The sequence below is a fragment of the Salmo trutta genome, chromosome 21 (assembly GCF_901001165.1).
Source record: "Salmo trutta chromosome 21, fSalTru1.1, whole genome shotgun sequence".
NCBI lineage: Eukaryota > Metazoa > Chordata > Actinopteri > Salmoniformes > Salmonidae > Salmo > Salmo trutta.
In genome coordinates this window covers 16,901,501-16,924,083 of record NC_042977.1, presented here as the reverse complement: position 1 = coordinate 16,924,083, position 22,583 = coordinate 16,901,501, and the positions used below count along the sequence as shown (strand labels likewise).

Genomic DNA, 22,583 nt, shown 5'->3' with positions numbered 1-22,583 from the left:
GCCATTTAAACTTGCCAAAGCCCTCACGATGTAAACGTGAGCTTGACCGAGGTGTCTGACTCGATCCATTGGAGCGCTGCGATTGGTTGCCCAACATTGTGAAGCGGGGTTTAGCGAAGGCTCAGGGTTAGAGGTTCCAAGGCCGTTCTATTCATTCTATTTCTATGGATCTAACTGTGCCTTGCGTTCATAAAAAGGAGGTGTATCTTTTAAGAGAAAATGGAACACATCATATACGATGGTAGGGGTGCACAGATCGACTGAGAATAGATCATATTCTCGAATCTCAAACACAATCATTTATCGTTAACAATCCATCAATATGAACACGAAATAATGTAGGAATAAGAGTTTTAATCATTCTTTGATGATTTATATGCAAGACAACTCGGAATATTGTCCTAGCACCCCCCCCCCCACTTCCATGGCGCAGGGATACAGACTGTACAGTCGCTTGTAGATTGCATTGAATGAGCTTGTTTGGCGTTTCTCTTGAAGCTTTGAGGCCATCCCCACACATTCCGTCTAACGGTAAGATACCGCAGCATCTTTTGTTTTCCTCCGCTGGGTATCAAGGTAAGTGTTTTACCTATGGTTTACCTGCTACGATTATATCTTCCGCACTGACTGACGTAGACATACATGCTTAGGTCCAGTCGTTATTTTCCCCAGAATTATCCACCAACGTAGGCTATACATCAACACGGCTGTTTTAATGATGTCGGCTAGTCACTTACATTTTTACGACAGAAATATGAAAAGGTCAGTCTGAATGAAAATGTTAAAAGTGTGCGACGTCGTGTTTCAACTGCCATGCAATCACGAGCCAACGTTCGTACGTAGCCGACTCGGGTTGTTTTTTTGGCTCACATTGCACCATACAGGTGGCTGTCATTTAGCTAAACTGGTGATACAACGTTGCATCTTTGCATTGTGCACCAGCCTGAAGCAGCAGGTCACAATGAAACTATGCTCCTAAACCTCAATGTCGCTCCTTGAGGTTTTAACATTTTGTCATGATGATGGTTTGGGTGGCTCGAGCGCTGGGGGGGGATTGCAGAGTCGGCATCGTTATTGTATGGGGTTATGAGATGTGACATAATTCGAGTAATTGCCCACTAACAAGCAAGAACACTTGGACTTGCCAGTCCACTGGGTACATGGCAATGTTATGGCTCCTCTGAGATATTATTGTGGTGTTTGTCTGGTTTGTCTGCGTTTTTAGGCTGAGACACTGTGTCATCATGAGATAAGTGGGAAATGAAGAGCAAGTGTAAGTTTGCATTGATTATTCTTGAAGGTAATATTATATTAGCATTAGGCCTGTAGCATGGAATGCATATAGTAACGAGTAAATATAGGCTACCATGTTCACTTGTTCTGTTTGACATGTCATATCCGTTAGTGCACCTGTCTGTATACCCACTCCTCACACTTCACAGTGAATAGCTGCTGGGCCCTTAAACTCTGTCTGAATCATTTGATCTACAGAGCCTGGTACACAGCTACACACAACAGGTTTATGAATATTGAGATTGGAGTGTGTGTCTGTGTCGGTGTGTTCGTTGGGAGGATGGGGTGGTAAAATTATTTTGGTAAGTGTCAGTGTGAATAGATGGTCATGACAAAACGAGGGAAAGGCATTAGGCTTGGATGACTTTAGCAGGAACCCATTATTTGGATGTTCCATCATACTGCCTGCATAAGTCATAAACATGACTTAGTTTGACAGAATAAGTAGCCTAATGACAGTATGTGAAGCATGATACACGCATAACAGGTTCATAACAGAGACCAGCGACGTGAAGCAAGTGGTCATAAACAGATGCATTTGGCCCAGGCCTTATCGTTTTAAAGCTGGACACTGTTGTGATGCATATTGCATAACATCAATAGCTAAACATTTAGGCTAAAACCCTGACTGTGTATGTAGTTTACCAACTCGAAGCAACACTTTATGACAACGTCAACACATTCCATCCCTGATGTGTAATTAACCAATTTGAATTCCCCTGTTGATCACATTAAGATTAAACACTTCCCAGTCTCTCACCGATAAACTCTTCCCCTTTTTGGCTTGACCAAACACACACCCAGGCTGGCACAGTCAAGACAACCACAGCTGTTGATTCTAGTGTTTCTCACAAAAACGTGTTAGCTGTGAGGAACGCTGAACAGTGAAGAATACGGTTTGTTACGGTCATGACTGGCACAGACACCATGCCTTTGTTTGAGACAGAGAGAGAAAAGACTGCAGTGTTGTGTTCTGGGTCCAAAACCAGATCTCTAACATATGGGCCTCGAGATCAATGCCAGGTCAATGATGTTCGGGATCACAGTGGTAAAATTATATTTATCCCACTATTCCCACAACAATGGATATGAAGTTGAGAGTAGAGGTTGATTTCAAGATTTCATAACAATCGGTAATCGGCATTTTTGAATGCCGATTACATTGCAGTCCACAAGGAAACGGCGTGGCAGGCTGACCACCTGTTACGCGAGTGCAGCGAGGATCCAAGGTAAGTTGCTAGCTAGCATTAAACTTGTCTTATAAAAAAAACTATCAATCTAAACATAATCACTAGTTAACTACACATGGTTGATGATATTACTAGGTTAACTAGCTTGTCCTGCGTTGCATATAATCAATGCGGTGCCTGTTAATTTCTCATCGAATCACAGCCTACTTCACCAAACGGGTGATTTAACAAAAGCACAATCATTGCACGAATATACCTAACTATAAACATCAATGCCTTTCTTAAAATCAATACACAGAAGTATAGATTTTTTAAACCTGCATATTTGGTTAAAATAAATTCATGTTAGCAGGCAATATTAACTAGGGAAATTGTCACTTCTCTTGCGTTCATTGCACGCAGAGTCAGGGTATATGCAACAGTTTGGGCCGCCTGGCTTGTTGCGAACTAATTTGCCAGAATGTTACATAATTATGACATAACATTGAAGGTTGTGCAATGTAACAGCAATATTTAGACTTAGAGTTGCCACCCGTTTGATAAAATACGGAAAGGTTCCGTATTTCACTGAAAGAATAAAGTTTTGTTTTCGAAATGATAGTTTCCGGATTTGACACTATTAATGACCTATGGCTCGTATTTCTGTCTTTATTATATTTAAATTAATTCTGATTTGATAGAGCTGTCTGACATAAGCGGTGGTAGGCAGCAGCAGGCTCGTAAGTATTCATTCAAACTTTACTCCGTTTGCCAGCAGCTCTTAGCAATGCTTGATCACAGCGCTGTTTATGACTTCAAGCCTATCAACTCCTGAGATTAGGCTGGCAATACTAAAGTGCCTATAAGAACATCCAATAGTCAAAGGTATATGAAATACAAATGGTATAGAGAGAAATAGTCGACGCGTCATAATTCCTATAATAACGACAACCTAAAACTTCTTAGCTGGGAATATTGAAGAACTGGGAATATTGAACCACCAGCTTTCATATGTTCTGAGCAAGGAACTAAACGTTAGCTTTTTTACATGGCACATATTGCACTTTTACTTTCTTCTCCAACACTGTGTTTTTGCATTATTTAAACCAAATTGAGCAAGTTTCATTATTTATTTGAGACTAAATAAATTAAATCTATGTATTATATTAAGTTAAAATAAGTGTTCATTCAGTATTGTCGTAATTGTCATTATTACATATATTTTTGTATTTAAAAAAAAAAATCGTCCGATTTAATCGGTATCAGCTTTTTTTTGGTCCTCCAATCGGTATCGGCGTTGAAAAATCATAATCGGTCGACCTCTAGTTGAGAGTAGTAGGCTACGCTGTGCTATAATACACTACATGCTTGTTGCCCCCCTGCAAAAGGATATCATTTAGGCTAGCCTACACTCTTTGCAATGGCCAGCAGCGAGGGCCAATGTCAAGATGAAAACACAATGTGCATGCTAACACAAATAATGTGCTTGCTGCCTCTCCATCCCATCAAAATGATTCAACATGACCACCATAATATCTGTCAGTTTACACGAAGAAAACAAAGCATGAAGATGATAAACTAGCCTACAAATTTGCTTGCGCATGAAAAAATCAATAGCTCACATGAAATATGTTCCGAAGCCTACACATTTTGGACATATTCAGATATGTAGCCTAACTATTTGCCTAAATACTCAACCCCATATTAGCCTGCCTATAGTGAAAGACCAGTAGTCTAAGTCCCTGTCATGACTGGTACTAGCTCAGGGATCAGGGGATGGTGGAGCCCTGGCTTTCTGAGGAATGCCATGATGGTCAAAGCAGAGAGGCTCAGTGGAAATGGATGCTGTGAAGCGGGAACAGTTGAGTACACAGGCAGGCAGTCAGTCAGACAGACAGAACATGAACAGTAGTCAGCATGCAGCTCTGCCTGAGAGAGAACTAAGGGACAGGGAGGGAAAGAGGACGTGGGGTGGGGTGCCCTGTGACTGAGGTAGAGATACTTTTTGTTATGAATACTGACTAGGCTGTGCCCCCCCCAGAGTCGTTCTTTCGACTGGTCAAAAACTCATAGGTTATATTTCCATATATAGACGCACCCTATGTGTTTTAATAAAATCAACTACTGTATATGTAAGCCACTGAGCTTGTCTGATGCTTTAAGCACACTGTGATTAAATAATTAAGACACACAAATAACTCAAGGGAGCCAGAGATCAAGATCGCCTAACCAAAAAAAAATGTTCCCGAACCACCTCCTGCTGCTGGCCTTCGCAGATTCTGCCATTACGCTCCCAAAGTTGCCTGTAATAAGCTAAACCAGGGATCAGCAACCTTTTCCATTGCCAATTTCTTACCATTTCTACTGATTTGCTTGGCAGTTATGATTTTCTTATGCACATTTTCGTAGAACATTTATTCTATAATAAAGTCTTTATCTCAAAATCATTGTCGTGGTTAATAACAATTATATCTAAATGAAAATGCTACAAATCTAAAAGTAACTTCTATTGCCATTGCCAACTCTGTAAAAATAGCCTACATAAAGCCAACAAATAAAAACAATATCCTGATAAAAATAAATCACATTGGCTACGCATGGCCTGTCTGCAAGGCAAGGGAAGACCCCCATGAAATGGACAAAAATGAATGGCATCTTATTGGCATTGGGAGAACCAAGTACACAATCGCAAATACCACTCAAATGGACGGCAGTTCATCAAAAACATATTACAAGTGGAACATGGCAAATGCCAAGTGTCATACTCCAAAAATCCCAAAGGTGGCGAGTGCGCTCCACCGTAGATTTTTGTATGTGAAATGGTCACAAAGTCTGGTCCCAAGGGTGAAATTTCCAAAATCTCAACAACAAAAAAAAGATTTTCCTTTTCTTTTTTGTCAATTATACATATGTAGCCGTATGGACATACGTTTGTCTTATTTGATTGAGTTTGTCCATAAGGCCTATGTTTTGTCCATTTGCCGTATATGGTCATAGGAAGTCGGCTTCCCAACCCAAAAGTCAGTGAACCATGTCCAAATGGCATATATACTGACCAAATGATATATCACTATGTTAAGCCCTGAATCAACCTAGAAGGTCTATTTGTCATGTTTGATCATAGGAAGCAATAATTTCTCGTTGATGTTGATTCAGCATGTCCATTTCCTAATGGGAAGTCGTTATGGATATACATTGGCAATGGACACTGTCAACTTGCAGAAGAGCATGTTCACACTGACAATATAGCATATGTGTAATGGACACTGTCCAATCGCTCGTTGGTGTTGATTTCAGCCTGTGCATTTGATGTTAAATCCCTCATTAAATACATTGGAAATGTACAATTGTACACTGTCCGTTTGCGATGTCTTACAATGGGCATTTAACATGACAAATTGGACATGCTCTAATATACTGCAGAAATGCCCAATTGACTGGCTCGCTGAACTCAGGATGGCCGAGCAGTGATAGTGGTTCCTTGTTGATGTTGATGTATTATACAGCCATTAGGTCAGCCATCAGTCAATAAGATATCATACTGACACCAAACGTATACATACTGACACCAATCTCCCAATCTCACATACTGACCCCGAATCCCGAATTTTGTCTCGATAGGTAATTTATAGACCGACCAGCGACCTTAATTAGTGTGAAAATTCACATTTTCCGGGCTTTGCTACGGGGTCCCTGAAAGGGCTATCGGACAGAAACTTTAGGGTCCGTCTCTATGTGCCGAGGAGGTATCAATGCACCTAGTCTTGTGATTCTGGGACTTCTCTAAATGTCGTCATTTTCGCGACGTTAAAAATGAATTGAAGTTATTGCAAATGGACAAAGCTGTTTCTCGGCTTGAGAACCTTCTAGAGCGACACAACTCACCGTGCACTACCGACATAAGCCCTATAACAGGTTTATGAAGTTTCAGAGCTCTAGGTCTGACGGTTCTTTGATGGTTCAAACGCAGGTAACTATTGCAGGCTCTGTGTGTCTGTAAGCCCCACAGTGTCACTCCACATTGTGTGTGTGTGTGTGTGTGAGAGAGAGTGAGCGTACAGAAAATCACGTAGAGCTCCGAAACCTGCCTTAACCTCTATGGGCTAGGGGGCACGTCACCGTCCCACTCTATTCAACAGCCAGTGGAAGAGCGTGGCGCGAAATACAAAACCTCAGAAATGCAATAATTTAAATTTTTCAAACATACGACTATTTTACACAATTTTAAAGACAAGACTCTCGTTAATCTAACCACATTGTCCGATTTCAATAAGGCTTTACAGCGAAAACAAAACATTAGATTATGTTAGGAGAGTACATAGCCACAAATAATCACACAGCCATTTTCCAAGCAAGCATATATGTCACATAAACCCAAAACACAGCTAAATGAAGCACTAACCTTTGACATTGAACAAAACATGCATGTATTGTATAACAATCAAGTTCATATTTATATCCAAAAACAGCTTTTTACATTGGCATGTGATGTTCAGAACATGCATTCCCACCCAAAACTTCCGGTGAATTTACTAAATTACTCACCATAAACGTTTACAAAATACATAACAATTATTTTAAGAATTATAGATACAGAACTCCTTTATGCAATCGCTATGTCAGATTTTAAAATAGCTTTTCGGCGAAAGCACATTTTGCAATATTCTGAGTACATAGCTCAGCCATCACGGCTAGCTATTTTGACACCCGCCAACTTCGGGGCTCACTAAACTCAGAATTACTATTAGAAAAATTGTATTACCTTTGCTGATCTTCGTCAGAATGCACTCCCAGGACTGCTACTTCCACAAGAAATGTTGTTTTTGTTCCAAATAATCCATAGTTATGTCCAAATACCTCCGTTTTGTTCATGCGTTCAGGTCACTATCCAAAGGGTAGCGCGCGAGCGCATTTTGAGACAAAAAAATTCTAAATGTTCCTTTACCGTACTTAGAAGCATGTCAAATGCTGTTTAAAATCAATTTTTATGGTATTTTTCTCGTAAAATAGCGATAATATTCCAACCGGACAATAGTGTGTTCATTCAAAGAGAAAAAGAAAAAATAGCTTGGTCGCGGGACCGCGCATCTCCAATCTCTTTGTCACTAGGCAGACCACTGACAAACTGTGCTAGTATACTCTGCCCAGAGACAGGAGATGCCTCAATCTGCTTTCTGAAGGCTTTAGAGAGCCAATGGAAGCCTTAGAAAGTGCAACGTAACCCCAGAGATACTGTAGTTTCGAAAGGGACTAGAAAGAACTACAATTTCTCAGACAGGCCACTTCCTGCTTGGAATTTTCTCAGGTTTTTGCCTGCCATATGAGTTCTGTTATACTCAGACACCATTCAAACAGTTTTAGAAACTTCAGAGTGTTTTCTATCCAAATCTACTAATAATATGCATATTCTCATTTCTGGGAAAGAGTAGTAACCAGTTTAAATCGGGTACGTTTTTTTATCCGGCCGTGAAAATACTGCCCCCTAGCCCAGACAGGTTAACACGCGCAACTTGATCTATAACTTAAAAAAAACAAAAACCTTTGTTTAACCATCATCAAATGGATGTTGGATACATGGCTGGTTCTATTTTTCCTTACACTGTAGGTTTATGTACTTTGACATGTAGCGGTCAAATTAGCACTGTATTACCATTTTCAACCTTTAATCCCAGAAAATGGGCATTAACTCGAAGAGCGTTGAGGCCTCAACAACATCTTGTTTCTGGGCTAAAAGTACATTTGGCCAAACCTGTGCTCACCGAGTTTAGTCTTCAAAGTCTTTTCCGTTTACGAGAAATGGCCATGTCCATTTGGTGATGTTTTGTCAATTTGCAATATACAGCCAGTCGCCATCTGGTGGAATTTTCCGGTACAGCAGAAAAATGTCCCAAATAAAAAAATAATATATATAACGCGGAAACTACATGTCCTAGAGACTTAATTTGATGACTTCCCGGAAGACTGGACCCTGGGGGACACCGAGAGGCGGTCGGTTAATTTTAACACCCACGGACGTCTAATAAGGGACCGTACATTTGTAATTTGGAGATCCTCATCAAATATACGGGAAATGCCACTTGTGTCCCTTCATGTATGAACTTGAAACATTGTATCAACTTTGTCCAGCCCTAAGCTAGCAAACTTGCAACATTGTATAAAATATTATGGACCCTCAAGAGTTTCCCCTGCCAGTGAGCTCTGGACAGACACACTGGCTATTTGCGCAATTTGACCAACAGAATTGGTCATATGGACACAAACACATTGAGACATTATTTTACTGTAACAGAGGAGGCGTTAACTTTTCTAAAGATACCCTCAACTGCTCAAATTGAGCACAGAGTAGACACTACTAAAACAGGAGTATCAATGAACACTGATTGTGGAAAATGAATGGTCAGTATGTCACGCACGACATTGGGGTACCACGTACCGCTTGTAGCAGTTTAGCCAAAGACTGTTGTACAAGAAGCCTAGTCAGTTTTAATGCTTATTGCATATTTATAAAACACAAAGGATTTGGCAACTCATTCTGAGAAAGAATGTAGGCCACTTGATTTCAACATCTGAACAAAGTGGACAAGCTAGCCTGCTGTTCAAACAGTTGGAGAAGGACAGAAGGGTGTGTTCATAACAATTAAACTGTTCTGCCTTGTTAACTAGCAAATAGATCCAAGTTGGCTAAACTTGAAATATAAAGATTAACTGGCTACGTCCTAGCAGGTGAGCTTGTGCTTCAGAGATCGTTTGAGACCTGTGTTAATTTTATGTAATGCCTGCTACAAGATGTGAATGGTTGCATGGTTCTGGTTAAATTTGTAACAAAAAGGGCATTTACATGGGCAGACTTATGGTTGTGGAAGGCTTATATTTAGCCTAGGTATAATTGAAGAAGCCCTGAATTCATTAGATTATTGTTGACTGTTTGAAATGCAGTGTACTTGACCTTTAGTTGTATAACAAAGCTTATTTATAGAGAACATAAAATCTAGATATACAGTTGAAGTTGAAAGTTTACATACACCTTAGCCAAATATATTTAAACTCAGTTTTAGACAATTCCTGACATTTAATCCTAGTCTGTTAGGATCACCACTTTATTTTAAGAATGTGAAATGTCAGAATAATAGTAGAGGGATTTATTTCAGCTTTTATTTCTTTCATCACATTCCCAATGGGTCAGAAGTTTACATACTCAATTAGTATTTGGTAGCATTGCCTTTAAATTGTTTAACTTGGGTCAAATGTTTCAGGTAGCCTTCCACAAGCTTCCCACAATAAGATGGGTGAATTTTGGCCCATTCCACATGGCAGAGCTGGTGTAACTGAGTCATGTTTGTAGGCCTCCTTGCTCGCACACGCTTTTTCAGTTCTGTCCACAACTTTTCTATAGGATTGAGGTCAGGGCTTTGTGATGGCAACTCCAATACCTTGACTTTGTTGTCCTTAAGCCGTTTTGCCACAACTTTGGAAGTATGCTTGGAGTCAGTGTCCATTTGGAAGACCCATTTGTGACCAAGCTTTAACTTCCTGTCTGATGTCTTGAGATGTTGCTTCAATATATCCACATAATTTTCCTACCTCATGATACCATCTATTTTGTGAAGTGCACCAGTCCCTCCTGCAGCAAAGCACCCCCACAACATGATGCTGCCACCCCCGTGCTTCACGGTTGGGATGGTGTTCTTCAGCTTGCAAGCCTCCCCCTTTTTCCTCCAAACATAACGATGGTCAATATGGCCAAACAGTTCTATTTTTGTTTCATCAGACCAGAGGACATTTCTCCAAAAAGTACGATCTTTGTCCCCATGTGCAGTTGCAAACCGTAGTCTGGCTTTTTTATGGCGGTTTTGGAGCAGTGGCTTCTTCCTTGCTGAGCGGCCTTTCAGGGTATGTCAATATAGGACTCGTTTTACTGTGGATATAGATATTTTTGTACCCGTTTCCTCCAGCATCTTCACAAGGTCCTTTGCTGTTGTTAGTGTATGTAAACTTCTGACCCACTGGAATTGTGATACAGTGAATTATACGTGAAATAATCTGTCTGTAAACAATTGTTGGAAAAATGACTTGTGTCATGCAGTGTAGATGTCCTAACCGTCTTGCCAAAACTATAGTTTGTCAACAAGAAATTTGTGAAGTGGTTGAAAAACGAGTTTTAATGACTCCAACCTAAGTGTATGTAAACTTCCAACTTCATCTGTATATCGTGAATCACCCAGTATGAAAGTTTGAAAAAATCAAGATATTCTTTTTTGTTCATATAACCCAGCCCTAGATGGATTATCCAATAGGTTAGCCAGGGCGAGTTTCTTTCTCAAACGTGGAAACATCTCCCGGCTTTGTCTTCATTCCAGCGATATGCGAAGCGGAGGTGAGTCTGATTCACACGATGGAGCGGGATTTTGATGACATTTAGTTTGCTTGAAGCGATCTTTAGAAGTGAAGCTCTCAGCTGCTGCAAATGCCTGACCTGGAACAATCTGCAAGTCACATGAGAATCTTTACATCATATTACTCTGAGAATCAGCAGACTACTAAAGCAGAGAGTATGAGTATTATGTAAAAGACCAGCATTCCAACGAGGGGCTGAGTGGACCTGTGTTTATCAACCTTTTCTGTGCCAGGGACCGGCAAACTCTGGTTCACAACCTTGTAGCTGAGATTAAACCTAGTTCTTGAGAGCTGATGAAATAACGTCAGCTCCCTAAGCAACATCACAAGGATCGGCGCTGGTCAACGGACCAGAGGGTTGAGAACCTTAGTTAGACACTTTTTTTTTCCTTTTTTGTTTTTCTCCCAAAGTTCATATTCTTCCTCAGAAGAGAGGGGCAGGTCTTTTGGGATGCTGATGTTTTATGTTCAACATTCTGTTTTATTGCTTGGCGTCCTGCTGAGTAGTAAGATCTGCTCCAGCTGTAAAAGGTTGCGTTTCTGCTGTTTTTTTTGAGAGACAGCCTGAACAGAGACAGCCAGGCCTTGTATCTGGGGCTGCGAATTGCCAGGGACCTCACAAAACGATATTAGCACGATACTTAGGTGCCCATACGATGTGTATTACGATTCTCACGATTCTGTATGTATTGCGATTCGATGTTCCAAACATATTGCTCACTATATATGTCTGCTGCAGAGGGACCAGAGAGCACGATAAAATGAGTTTTGATCAGTCATGGAAATAAAAGCGCTGAAAACCTGTTGGCTCACAATTTAAAAAGAAGATGGAGGATAAGCTATAGGATGAAAAATACCGGAGTTTTGTCTCCGGTACAGCCGACTAGCGCTAGCTAACGCTACTTAGCGAAAAACAATATTATAATAATTGACATGGAGTCAAAGTATCGATATGTCATCCAAAATAATATTGCGATATGTAAACATTTATTTTTCTCTCCATCACTACTTGTATCCCCCATGATCCCCCTCATCCTGCTTGTCTGATGTAAAATTGGGTGCATGTTAATGGTCTGTAAGAAGCTTCCTTTCCCCCTCACTCTCCTCTTCATCTGCACTAGTCTGAAAAGATAGGGTAGGTGAATCGTGAAAGGAAGACGCTGGATGCCTACTGGAAATTATCTTTCACCAGTCCAGAGCTTTCAGATCAGGACCAAAGACCATAGTAGCCATCTGAAGTTTAGACTTGCCTGTGGTGATTTTGGTTATTAAACAAAAAATGGAACAAATTATTGTAGCACAATCACTTGCCACTCAATAAGGTTTAGGCCTAACAGATTATGCCTTGGCTATATGAAATAGCAGAGGTAAATCTATGATGTACATGGTGGTCCATTCCATCTACTACTGATCTCAAGGGACACAAAGCAGCTTATGGTGACTGGTACGGAGGTTAGTCTGGGGTCCTTGAAATACATATCAGACATCAAATAGCTAGTGGATTGCTATGTTCGACAGCACCTATACCACATTTCCTCTTTTCTATAATGTAGGCAGGTCCTTTCTCTGCCCCAGGACTGGAGGTTGGCAGTGACATGTTTGAGACCAAGTCAGCCGTGACTAATCAGACATGATGTGGTGGTCAGCGAGACGTCACACGTTTTGATGAGGACATTTGTTAAGACTTAATTATTTGGGCCTTACTTGTTGAGTGTGCAGCTGGCTATGTTTGTGTCATGAACATTTGGAGTCAAAGTGTGGTTGCCACTAGCAGTGGCATTAAATAGTCAAGGTTCCTGGAAATGTACACAAATTACAGGCATAGCAGCATCTCTTAGAGAAGTTATGTTCTGTCAGTGTAAGTACAGTGGGGGTCAATCCTGCTAACCCCCAAAAAAACTCAGTTTCTGTACTCAAACAATAGTGCACTCTTGTACACGAGTAGGCCTACATGGTACAGTGGCTGAGGTATGTTAGTTTGCAGTCTGAGGAGCAGTAGATAGACTGGGTCAGACAGCGTTCACTAGGACAGCTCCACTGATATGAGCCATGAGGGAGCAGAAAAACGGGGAGAGAGGGCAGTGTAAAGAGCGAGGGAGGAGGGTGTATGTAATAAAGCATGTCAGGTTTCAGCTGGACCCCCACTTCTCACGAATGGATTTAAAGTAGCAGTGGGGTTTTACTGAGACTGGTATAAAGCTGGCTCTCAGAAGGGAGAGGGGGAGGAAGAGAGTACAAACACTTTGGGGGGGGGGGCATTTACTGTAGACGGTGGGGGCCTTGAAGGTTGACCAGAATCATCTCTAACTACACTAATTACAATGGGCCTGGTGTGATGCCGGCTATCTGGCGTATGCTTAATGCATTAAAACAAGCTGTGATAAAACCTCGCAGCTGCTGCTGTTCGGGAATGTTCTCTGCTGGTTGTAAGTTAGTATGGTGGCTGTTATCTCAGACCTGAGTAAATGTACTGTTTAAAGTGTATGATAATGGCTAGGTTGAATAGTACCACTGTAATAGTTGTTAGAGTGTGCATGTCATCTCAGCTAGCCTGTTTTATGTCTGGGCTGTTTGAGTTAGCTGGGCTAATTCTGAGATTGCGGTGGTGATCACATGCATTTTGGATCATTAGAATTTTCCGGAAGGTTAAGCTATGTGAAAATGTGGCTGTGTAGTGTCAAGTTAGGGTTGTAGTACTGCGGCTACTGGTTGTGATAGCGTAGCTTATGTCTGTGTCATGTTGTGTATGTCCTATCATATCAGAGATTATAATCCATGCGGTTCGAGCCCAGAATACAGATTTTTCTGAAAGATGTGGTATATCAGACCGTATACCCAAACCAAGTACTTTTCACTGCTCCGCGTTGTCGTGTCTAAGAACGACCCTTAGCTGTGGTATATTGGCCATATACCACATCTCCTCTGGCCTTATTGCTTAATTATAGTGTGGCCGTTTCAGTTCCGATAACGTTTCTGTTATGTTCGTGTGTAGCCTACTAAGTCACGTTTATGGTAGTCTGTCCATTTTATAGGCTAGTTTGGGATAGTGGGGCGGTCGTTTCGTCTCTTCGGTTGTGATAGTGTGGCCCTAGTCTCATGTTTCCCGGCTCATGTGAATCCTCTGGAGGCAGAGGATTCGCATGTAACCCATCTGTCTGATTCCTGACACATCAATGGAGAGGAGACGCAGCTGCGTCGTGCACCCAGCAGGCCTTTTCCACACTCGGTGAACATGTCTGTTTGTTCTGTCTTTTGCCTCCAGTCAACGGTTGCCCTACCTGCAGTTTTTCTAAAATCTTTTTTTAGTCGAGTGCGTCTGCCTCCAGAGAAACAAGAAAACTAGCTGGCCTGATCATGTGGCCTAACACTCACCAGTGTGAGGTGTCCCAGAAGGCAATTTGACTACAAAAACCCAGATACCTCTAATGACCATCCAACACATTGTAACATGCCAATCAAACACACCTGAGCCCTGGCAAATAGGCCTACTGAACATCTGCGTATTGTACTAACACATTGGTGTAGAGTAGTGCTGAGCCATTAGTGCTTTTTGAGGTCCGATTCGGTTAGATTATACAAAAATGATCACAGTAAAAATGAAAGGCATTATGTATAATGTGGTTTGAATTCTCTAAAATAAAACAATAATCAAAGTCCCATGATGGTAGTGACTGCCCATGACTGCTTATCACTTATTAACCATCATTTATTCACAAATCTTTAATCAAATATTTCATTTGTTGTGTATATTAGATTACTTTTATTATTTCACTCCAAGTCATCATCTCATCTCTATAGAGCTGCTTCCTATGCTGCCTGATTTTCAGTAGTCCTTCAAAGTAAATAAGGTATACTTTTATGACTGAATTCCTTCTATCAGTCACTTAGATAATGTATTTTCAGGTAGAGATACCTCGTGAAGCAACCGCTCTCTATCCCTCTCGATGTCTCTTCTCTCCCTCTCCTTGTCTGCCCCTCACTAACCTAACATAGCAGCCATAAAGGAAACACACAGACCGGACAAGTAGGTGCGCAATGGATTCTGGTCAGTGTAGTTAATTACCGCATTTTCTCCGCTAAACTATGTAGAATATTGGCCTGTGGGGAAACTACAACTCCCTACTACATCGCACAATTTGGGCTTGATTTGATTTATCTCTAGAGAAACTGTGCAATGTGTGCATTGAGCTCACAGAAAAACCCCAAACAAAATGCAATTCAAATAATTGAACCACATTTGTCAGTTTGTAGTTTGACATTTTGGATAATCGCTCAGGACTAGTGTAGAGCCCTGTACAAGGACTCCTAGGCAGAAGCAGTCTGTTCGTTTGTGCTTGATTGTGAAGAGATACTTTCAGGGACATTCAGGATTCAGGAACCTCCTTTTTTCTGTGAGGTAGGCCAAGACCTTTTCATTTTAGTGAGTGTACTTCTAAGCTGCTTGAGTTCTGCTGTGCTGTTATGTGAGGCGGGTGCACATCACGGCCCTTTGTGCACACACTGACTGATTTTCAAAGTCCCGAAGCCTTGGCAGTGTATAGTCTTAGGATTAGATCCGGAGTGACATTTGTCCTGCTGAGGTTGTGCTTATGCCTCACCTTTGCCCTGCTTCTGCTTGGCGTTAACCCTTCCTGGGTCTCAGGCTGTCTCTCTAGAGGTCTCTCAGGCAGACCTGTTCATATGCATGAGGTCAAATGCCACTCTCGACTGTTTTCACCCTCTAAGAAACAACAAACCCTGATAGGCCTACATAGGGCTGGACGATTTGTGTGACATTCATGGCTGTGTATTATCTTAGGTCAGTGGTTCACAAATGTTGCCGTTCTAATAGTAGAATGCACAAGGTGCCATTTTGAAATTGGGTAATGCATCATCAGGTCATCTTGTCACTGCAGACCTCGGAGAGCTATTTATAACTTGTCAGAAATATCCAGATCAACTAGTCCATGTCAGCTATCGTTTTTTTAGCTAGGTCTTTTAGCCCATTGATTTTGTTGTTGTTATGTTTTGAGTCCGATATCACATGAACACACGACATGGCAAGATGTGTAGAATTGCAGGAAGTTTGCTTTAAAATGGCAACATTATCTCCGCCAACAAGAGGGGTGTGAACAGTTTGTCATCGACAGTACTTGTGCCAAATGGACGTGGCACTTTTTTGAGTGAAAAGGTTTGGGAACCCCTGTCTTAGATGTTTTTTGACATTCATGTAAGCTTTTTTTTTTCTTTTTATGGTGATTCCATTGAAATTAAACGTCTTGTTTACAAAGGATAGGCCAAACTGTCCTCAGGAAGTAGCAATATTACCCTGAACTCTGCTTTATTTATCTGCACCCTGTAAGGTGTATTTGTTTGTTGTCCTCCGTCGTCGTCTGGGTATGGTGTAAAGGCTTATTTACAGATGGCTGGGATTGCTACCGGAGTCGTGAGATTATTCCAACATCAAGTCTAATGAAGGGGGATTATAAAGCAGCACTGCTGTGAGTGTGAACGACCCACCAGAAGGTACTGATGAGACGGCCCTATTGTACCAAGCCTGAGCAGATGGTCTCAACCAAAGGTCGCCACAGGAACAGTTGAAGGGTGCCAGGTCACGAGCAGTTCCCTATTTCCCAAACGCAAACAAGCAGTGCAGAGGGATAGAGAAGAGCTGTGTCTACAGTAGCATTGCGGACGATTGTGACATTGACAGTATTCGGATAAAGTCACTAACTGCTCTCTACCTGTAAGGGCGTATTGATTTAGGTTTCGAATTAAGTCAGCCTGTCCAATTGTTGGAACATTCTTTATCATTTTTGCTGAAACCAGACTCTACATTGCTGCAGATAAATGAAATACAGGAGGGAAAAAAATGGTGCCTGATTTTACAAATGTTTTGTCCATTGACGAAAATGACTTGCAATTTGTGGCAAATAACCTAAATCTGTTGTTATTGTTTTCCTTCAGCACCTGAGGCATCCTGTAACCTCAGCTGTAGCAGCAGAATCTCAGATGCGAATCAGAGAACAAAAGGGCCTGTCGTGGCATGTGAGGTTCAGGTGGATGCATACAGGTGAACACACCTGGTGCTCTTCAATGGACTCCTATCTTCAGTAGGACTGGTCTTCTCGTTCCAGGTGTCGTTGACAACTGAAGACCTGTCCTAACTATGACTTTCATGTTTTCCGTCTTGTAGCGGACTTGCAGTTGATAGAGCACTTGACCTTGAACCAGTTAGAACTTGTTCTTTTCTGCCCCCTCCCTGACCCTCCAAAGCACATTTAAACAAAATAGGTTTATGGAGGAGCAGGCTGCTCCTCCATAAACCTATTTTGTTTAAATGTGCTTTGCTGTCGTCCCTCAATGTAAAATAAAGATGCCCAAAGAACAGTATCAGTATCTCTGCCCCCTAAGGTTGCCTCCCTCACTTTTTCCAGTCACAACTCCACCTGCCCATATCCAGTAACGCAGGGACAAAGAGATTCTTGCTGGTGTTGTTATGACGATGAGTTGTGATCTCTGCAGTACTTACCAGGGAAATATAACAGTAATAGGAGAAAAAACCCACCTTCCGCCTACAAGTGTGCATCCTCTCTAGTCAAAATATTTGACAGAACTGCTCTTAATGGAGACTGGTCTTCCTGGGACAGGATTGGGCTTCCATTTGAACTCAATAAAAAAAGAAAGAAGAAATGAGCTGTTTCTGTTCAGCCTCCGAACTGACTTGTACCCAACATTGTCGTAGGATTACTTTGAGGTCACGTCATGGTACACTACAGTATCCCTGCTTCACCCATAATGTTTATCTGTGGTATAGCATCGTAACCTATTAATCTTAAGACCTTTTGGGTCCATGATCCGGTTGGCTCTCTAAGACTTTTAGACTGAGACCACGGGTGTTTCAGGAAGGCTCACCTTTCTTTTTGAGTTTGTGTGCATTTGTCCCTAGTTATTAACCCTCTGAGTTGAGCCAGGGTTGTTTTGTTAGCCTATTATTTGTGGATGGGCCATTTTTGTCTTATCTTCCTCCGTGAACTCTGTAACCCGGTGTATTGGGACAATAGGAACTGATTACAGCTAAGGGTCGTTCTGATCAAGCACGACGCCGACAAAATAGTTGAAAATATGAATTGACTGGAGGCCAAGTGTTCCCTGTAAAGGTTTACCATATACAGTATATTTTGCTCAGCAACACCCTCAATATGTGAAAACGCCTATCTTCAGTTTTGCTTGGACGTCCCCTGGGATGCAGACTGACTGTCGTCCAGACTACAGACTTTCCCGGGGATCCAAAACAAGAGGATTACACTTATTCAGGTTGGTGGATACAGCTCCCCTCAGCCAAATTGGTTTCTCTGCCATAAAAAAAACAGATCCTGTCCAAGTTAATACTCAACTATTTTGGCTAACGGACCCTATGTCTGGAGGGAAGGCTAAATGTAGGCTAGTACATTAGTACGTGGGTCCACCTTGGTTGATCAGGTTGTCTCTCATAGTTAGCGCAGTAGGGCTTTAAGTAGGATGCAGTTGCTCGTACAGACACTGACTTAAGCGTTTCCCCCAAAATGCTTCAGGTTAGGTTTTATGGAAGCCAGCTGCTGCTAGATCTGTGCTTATGGCTAACATTTACCCTGAGTGTTAGAGTGAAATGACTCTGAAGGGTAGTCAAAAAAGCAGGGTCAGGTTATGCAAAAAGTGGATTGCTGAATTTGGAGAAGCAATTAGGCTAGCGAGGTCAGGTACAGGGTGGCCTGAATGACCGCGTTTTAAGTTTCTCATTTTCACTTTTGAAGATTTCTGTTATTTTCTAATGATATTAGCCCACACCAGTTTGTTTCAAATGAACCGTGCTAACTTTGCCAGTGTAAATAGAAAGCGCTTTGCATTGTGCGTCTTAACTCAGTTGGGATCCTCATTCTCTGGTCTGAGTGTTCTCTTATCTGTCTGTCGATGTGGGTGTGTTCCACAGGCTTCACCTCATGTAGTCTTTCGGACCTGTGGACAGGGTCAAGGTTAACTCGAAGTTTTGGCCTTTTGTTATGTCGTTAACTCTTCATCATCCCACTTGGGAGAGAACATTACCCTGAGAGTCATTGGCCTAATCTGTGTTGAGGTCTGCAGCAAGAGGATTATCTCTCTCTCGTGCACCTTATCAGAATGTCCAAGTGATCTTATCCTTCCCGTGCTCAAAATAAAGAATACGATACCTTTGCTTGTCTTTTCTGTGTTGACTTGTTGAGGTTAAACAAGGGCCTTGCCGAATCTTGTCATAAGGGTTTTGCCACATGCTTTGGCTAACGTTAGCATTAGCTGGCCCGAGGCAGGATGTTAAGCTGTGATTAAGGTGGCAGGTAGATCAGACTGTATTAGTTTAATGGTGTCTGACAGCAGGTTCTCATGTCCGACTCAGTTATTTTCCTATGTGTGGTTGTACCATTTGGGTTGTAAAAGGCTCCAATTCGGGCATCCTTATGAAGGACGCCAGTCTACGATGTGTACCGTGATTCTGTGTTTCCTGATACGGCAGCTCTGGAAAGTGCTTGTCAACATTTGGGCTGCCAAGAAGAGCTGCTCAAGCAGTAAGTTTGTCTGCTAATTTGCTTGTTTCTTGTATCAGGCAAGGTGTTAGGACTACAACCTGTTAGGAATGTTTTTTTTGTGGCACATAGTTTGACGGTGTGGAAAGTTTTTCTTTTTATACAGACTAGTAGAGCTGTTGTGACTATTTAGCAATTGCTATAGGCCCTACACAGGTCTATCTTCACCCTTGAATTCCTGCCAGTGTACCAGTATCTATGGCTAAGCCTTAAGTCCCTTTCCAAGAATGTCAGTCTCATGGCCATGTTCAAACCAATATTCAGGGGTTTTCAGTCTTAGGCAAAATAGCAACAACATTGCAAGAAAGTGCATGAAATTGACACAGCCTATTGTTGAATTCTGTATTATGTATGTGCGAGAAGTGTTATTTTCTCATACCCTTTTAACTTCTAGATACCACTTGACTGTCGTGTCGATCTCGATTTCAGTGTGGCTCAAATATGTGACCAGTACAACTGTCACAGCACAGGGGGCGTCCCTCTCTCCTTCAGTTTTCAATCAAATCAGACTGTTAAAGACGTCATAAAATACGGAGGCGGAGATTGAGCTCCTCTTTTTTATTGTTGAGTGTCTGCGCTGGTTTACATGACGGATGAATCACCATGCAGCTGATTGATCGGGACTAACCTCCTTTTTAACACGAGAACATAATCCACCTGCATGGGCCTCCAGTCTAAATAACATGACTTACCTCACTAAGGGATCCCTGTATTGGCTCTTACTACACAGATGGTTCTTTTCCTGTGGTTCTGTAGGTCCTTTGTTGCACAGAAGTCTACCCAGTTCTCACACATGTTCATAATGAACTGAACCATCAGGTACGGTTACTGTTAGGGACAATCTAAGACAGATGTTCTGGGCATACGTCTTACTGCTTACTTGAACTAGTGCAATGACTCTTGAGAATGTTGTGCAAAATGAAAATCTTAAAAGAAGAGGGGGAAAAAATGTTTTTACGTAGACCTAGCCGATCCTGAATCGTCGTGCTGTATCTTTCCCCCACTTACTCCCATGCACATGCGACTCCCCACACATGTGCTCTGGAGTGCCTGTTACACTAGCGTTCACTGCTTCGTGAGGTCATGGCAGGCAGACACTTTCCGTCGCCATTATGTCTTGGCTGACTAGTCTACACACACACACACACACACACACACACACACACACACACACACACACACACACACACCACACACACACTTACATATAGGGACACTGGGGCTGACATTGGGTTTTGAATTCCTTTTTTGGGTGCAATAAAAATAGTCTGGAATCAGAGCACGCAAAAACCCAAATAGGAACAAAAAGTCTTACCCTACTAAGGCTCTGATATCACATGAACAACACTAGTAAGCCTGCCGCACGTAGCGCATAAACATTGAACGCATGTACGCACACCGTAAGGACACGCTCGGTCTGTCTACGGGGCTGGATTGAGATCATTGTGTCTGTCCTCTCGGCAGCGTTATTAAAAGAATGGCTGCTTCGCGTCGTCTCCTGATGATTCCATTTCTGAAAAATATAATACGGCTGCTGATACCCTGCCTGGCTCACCCTCATGTCTGACTATAGTAACAGTCCACTGAATGCCTATAATCAGATTAGAGAGGAGAGAGGGAAAGGGGTGAAAGAGGGGTTATAAACATCCTACAGAAACGGAGCGAGAGAAGGTAAAATCAAGAGTTATTGTATTAAACAGAGGCCATATTACTTAGAAAAAACTGAAAACACTATCAGTGGAAAATATTGCCTAGGTCTGGCTTTTAAAAACATTTTTTTAAATGTTTTATTTAACCAGGCAAGTCAGTTAAGAACAAATTTTATTTGCAATGACGCCCTACTCCAGCCAAACCCGGACGACACTGGGCCAATTGTGCGCTGTCCCATGGGACTCCCAATCACGGCCGGATGTGATACAGCCTGGAATTGAACCAGTGACTAGTGACGCCTCTTAGACTGAGATGCAGTGCCTTAGACCACTGCGCCACTCGGGAGCCCAGCCTGGCTGCAGTCTACAACATCTTAACTCTCAGCAGCATGTGTTTGCCTGGTGCTGCAGGTGTCAGTGGCACGCGTCAGCTGATGTCACGGTCTGACAGGTGGACTGCTCCCCCCTCCCTTAATCCTGACACTGCGGGTCCTTGCTGCTGGTGCAGGCCATCCATCTCGGTGCCTGCGGGGAAACCATGGGCAGGAGGGAGGGAGGGTAAGGGGGGTGACTTTGTTTTCATCTCTCCCTAAAGGTCAGCAAAAAGTATTCAGCAGCAAGCGGCGGCAGTAAGAGAGGTGTGGGTAGGGGTGGGTGTGAGCAGGGTCAGGTAGCCTAGCGGTTAGACGGTTGGGCCAGTAACTGATAGGTTGCTGGTTCGAATTCCGGAGCCAACAAGGTGAGAAAAAGAAAATCTGACTATCTGCCCTTGAGTAAGGTACTTAACCCTAATTGCTCTCGTAAGTCGCTTTGGATAAGAGCGTCTGCTAAATGCCTAAAGTGTGTGTGTGTGTGTGTGTGGTCCGTAACAAGATTCTGGGCCACATTGATTGCCTAACCCGAGTCATCACTGTGTCCAATGAAATGTAATCAGTGTGCGATCGTGTCTGAGTGGGTGCCTATTTCCAGACGTGTGTGTCAAGTGACTGTTGTTTACGTGTGTGTTTCAGCACTGGGAGCTTGTAGATGAATAACCCTAAGAGCTTTTCAGAGGGTGCTGATATGTTTTCTGTGTGTTTGTGTTGGTGGGATGCGGAGTAGGCCTAATCGTATTACTTAATACTGCTGCAGAGGTCAATCTAAAGCAGCGGAACCTGTGTAATGGAAATTCATTGAGGATTTATCTAGTTGTTTTTTTCTTTCTTTCAGTGTTGTCATAAATGATGTAATGAAGCCATAGCATAATACGAGTACCACTTTATGGATTGAACCATTGATGTTTTTACCTGCCCCGCTATTTCAGAGTTGAGCGTGTTGTTCCTCTTTAAAGCGGCACTAAAACAAGCGTATGTTTTGGGTTCTGATGGGGTACGACAGTTGAACTAAGCTCATGAGGCATTTCTAAGTTCTATTCTTCAAGAATCAATGAGTAGGCCTACATATCATTCACTCATAAGTCCAAAAATGGATGTAGCAACTGCTGATTGCCCCTTTAAATGTCC

The 22,583-nt window shown here is 42.2% G+C and overlaps 1 protein-coding gene across 8 annotated transcripts in view; it reads left to right on the top strand.

Moving 5' to 3' along the window:
- Nucleotides 1-434: 434 nt before the first annotated feature.
- Nucleotides 435-22,583, top strand: part of LOC115156827 (protein FAM110B) — a 43,191-nt gene continuing 21,042 nt past the window's right edge. Inside the window, exons 1-2 of one of the 8 annotated variants that reach the window (XM_029704541.1) lie at nt 435-576; nt 1,226-1,273. The gene's annotated coding sequence lies outside the window, so the exon portion shown is untranslated. Of the gene's footprint in view, nt 577-1,225; nt 1,274-13,262; nt 13,283-17,939; nt 18,153-21,800; nt 21,821-22,583 lie in introns of those variants that run through there. The other 7 variants (XM_029704542.1, XM_029704546.1, XM_029704540.1 and 4 more) reach the window with 7 other exon arrangements.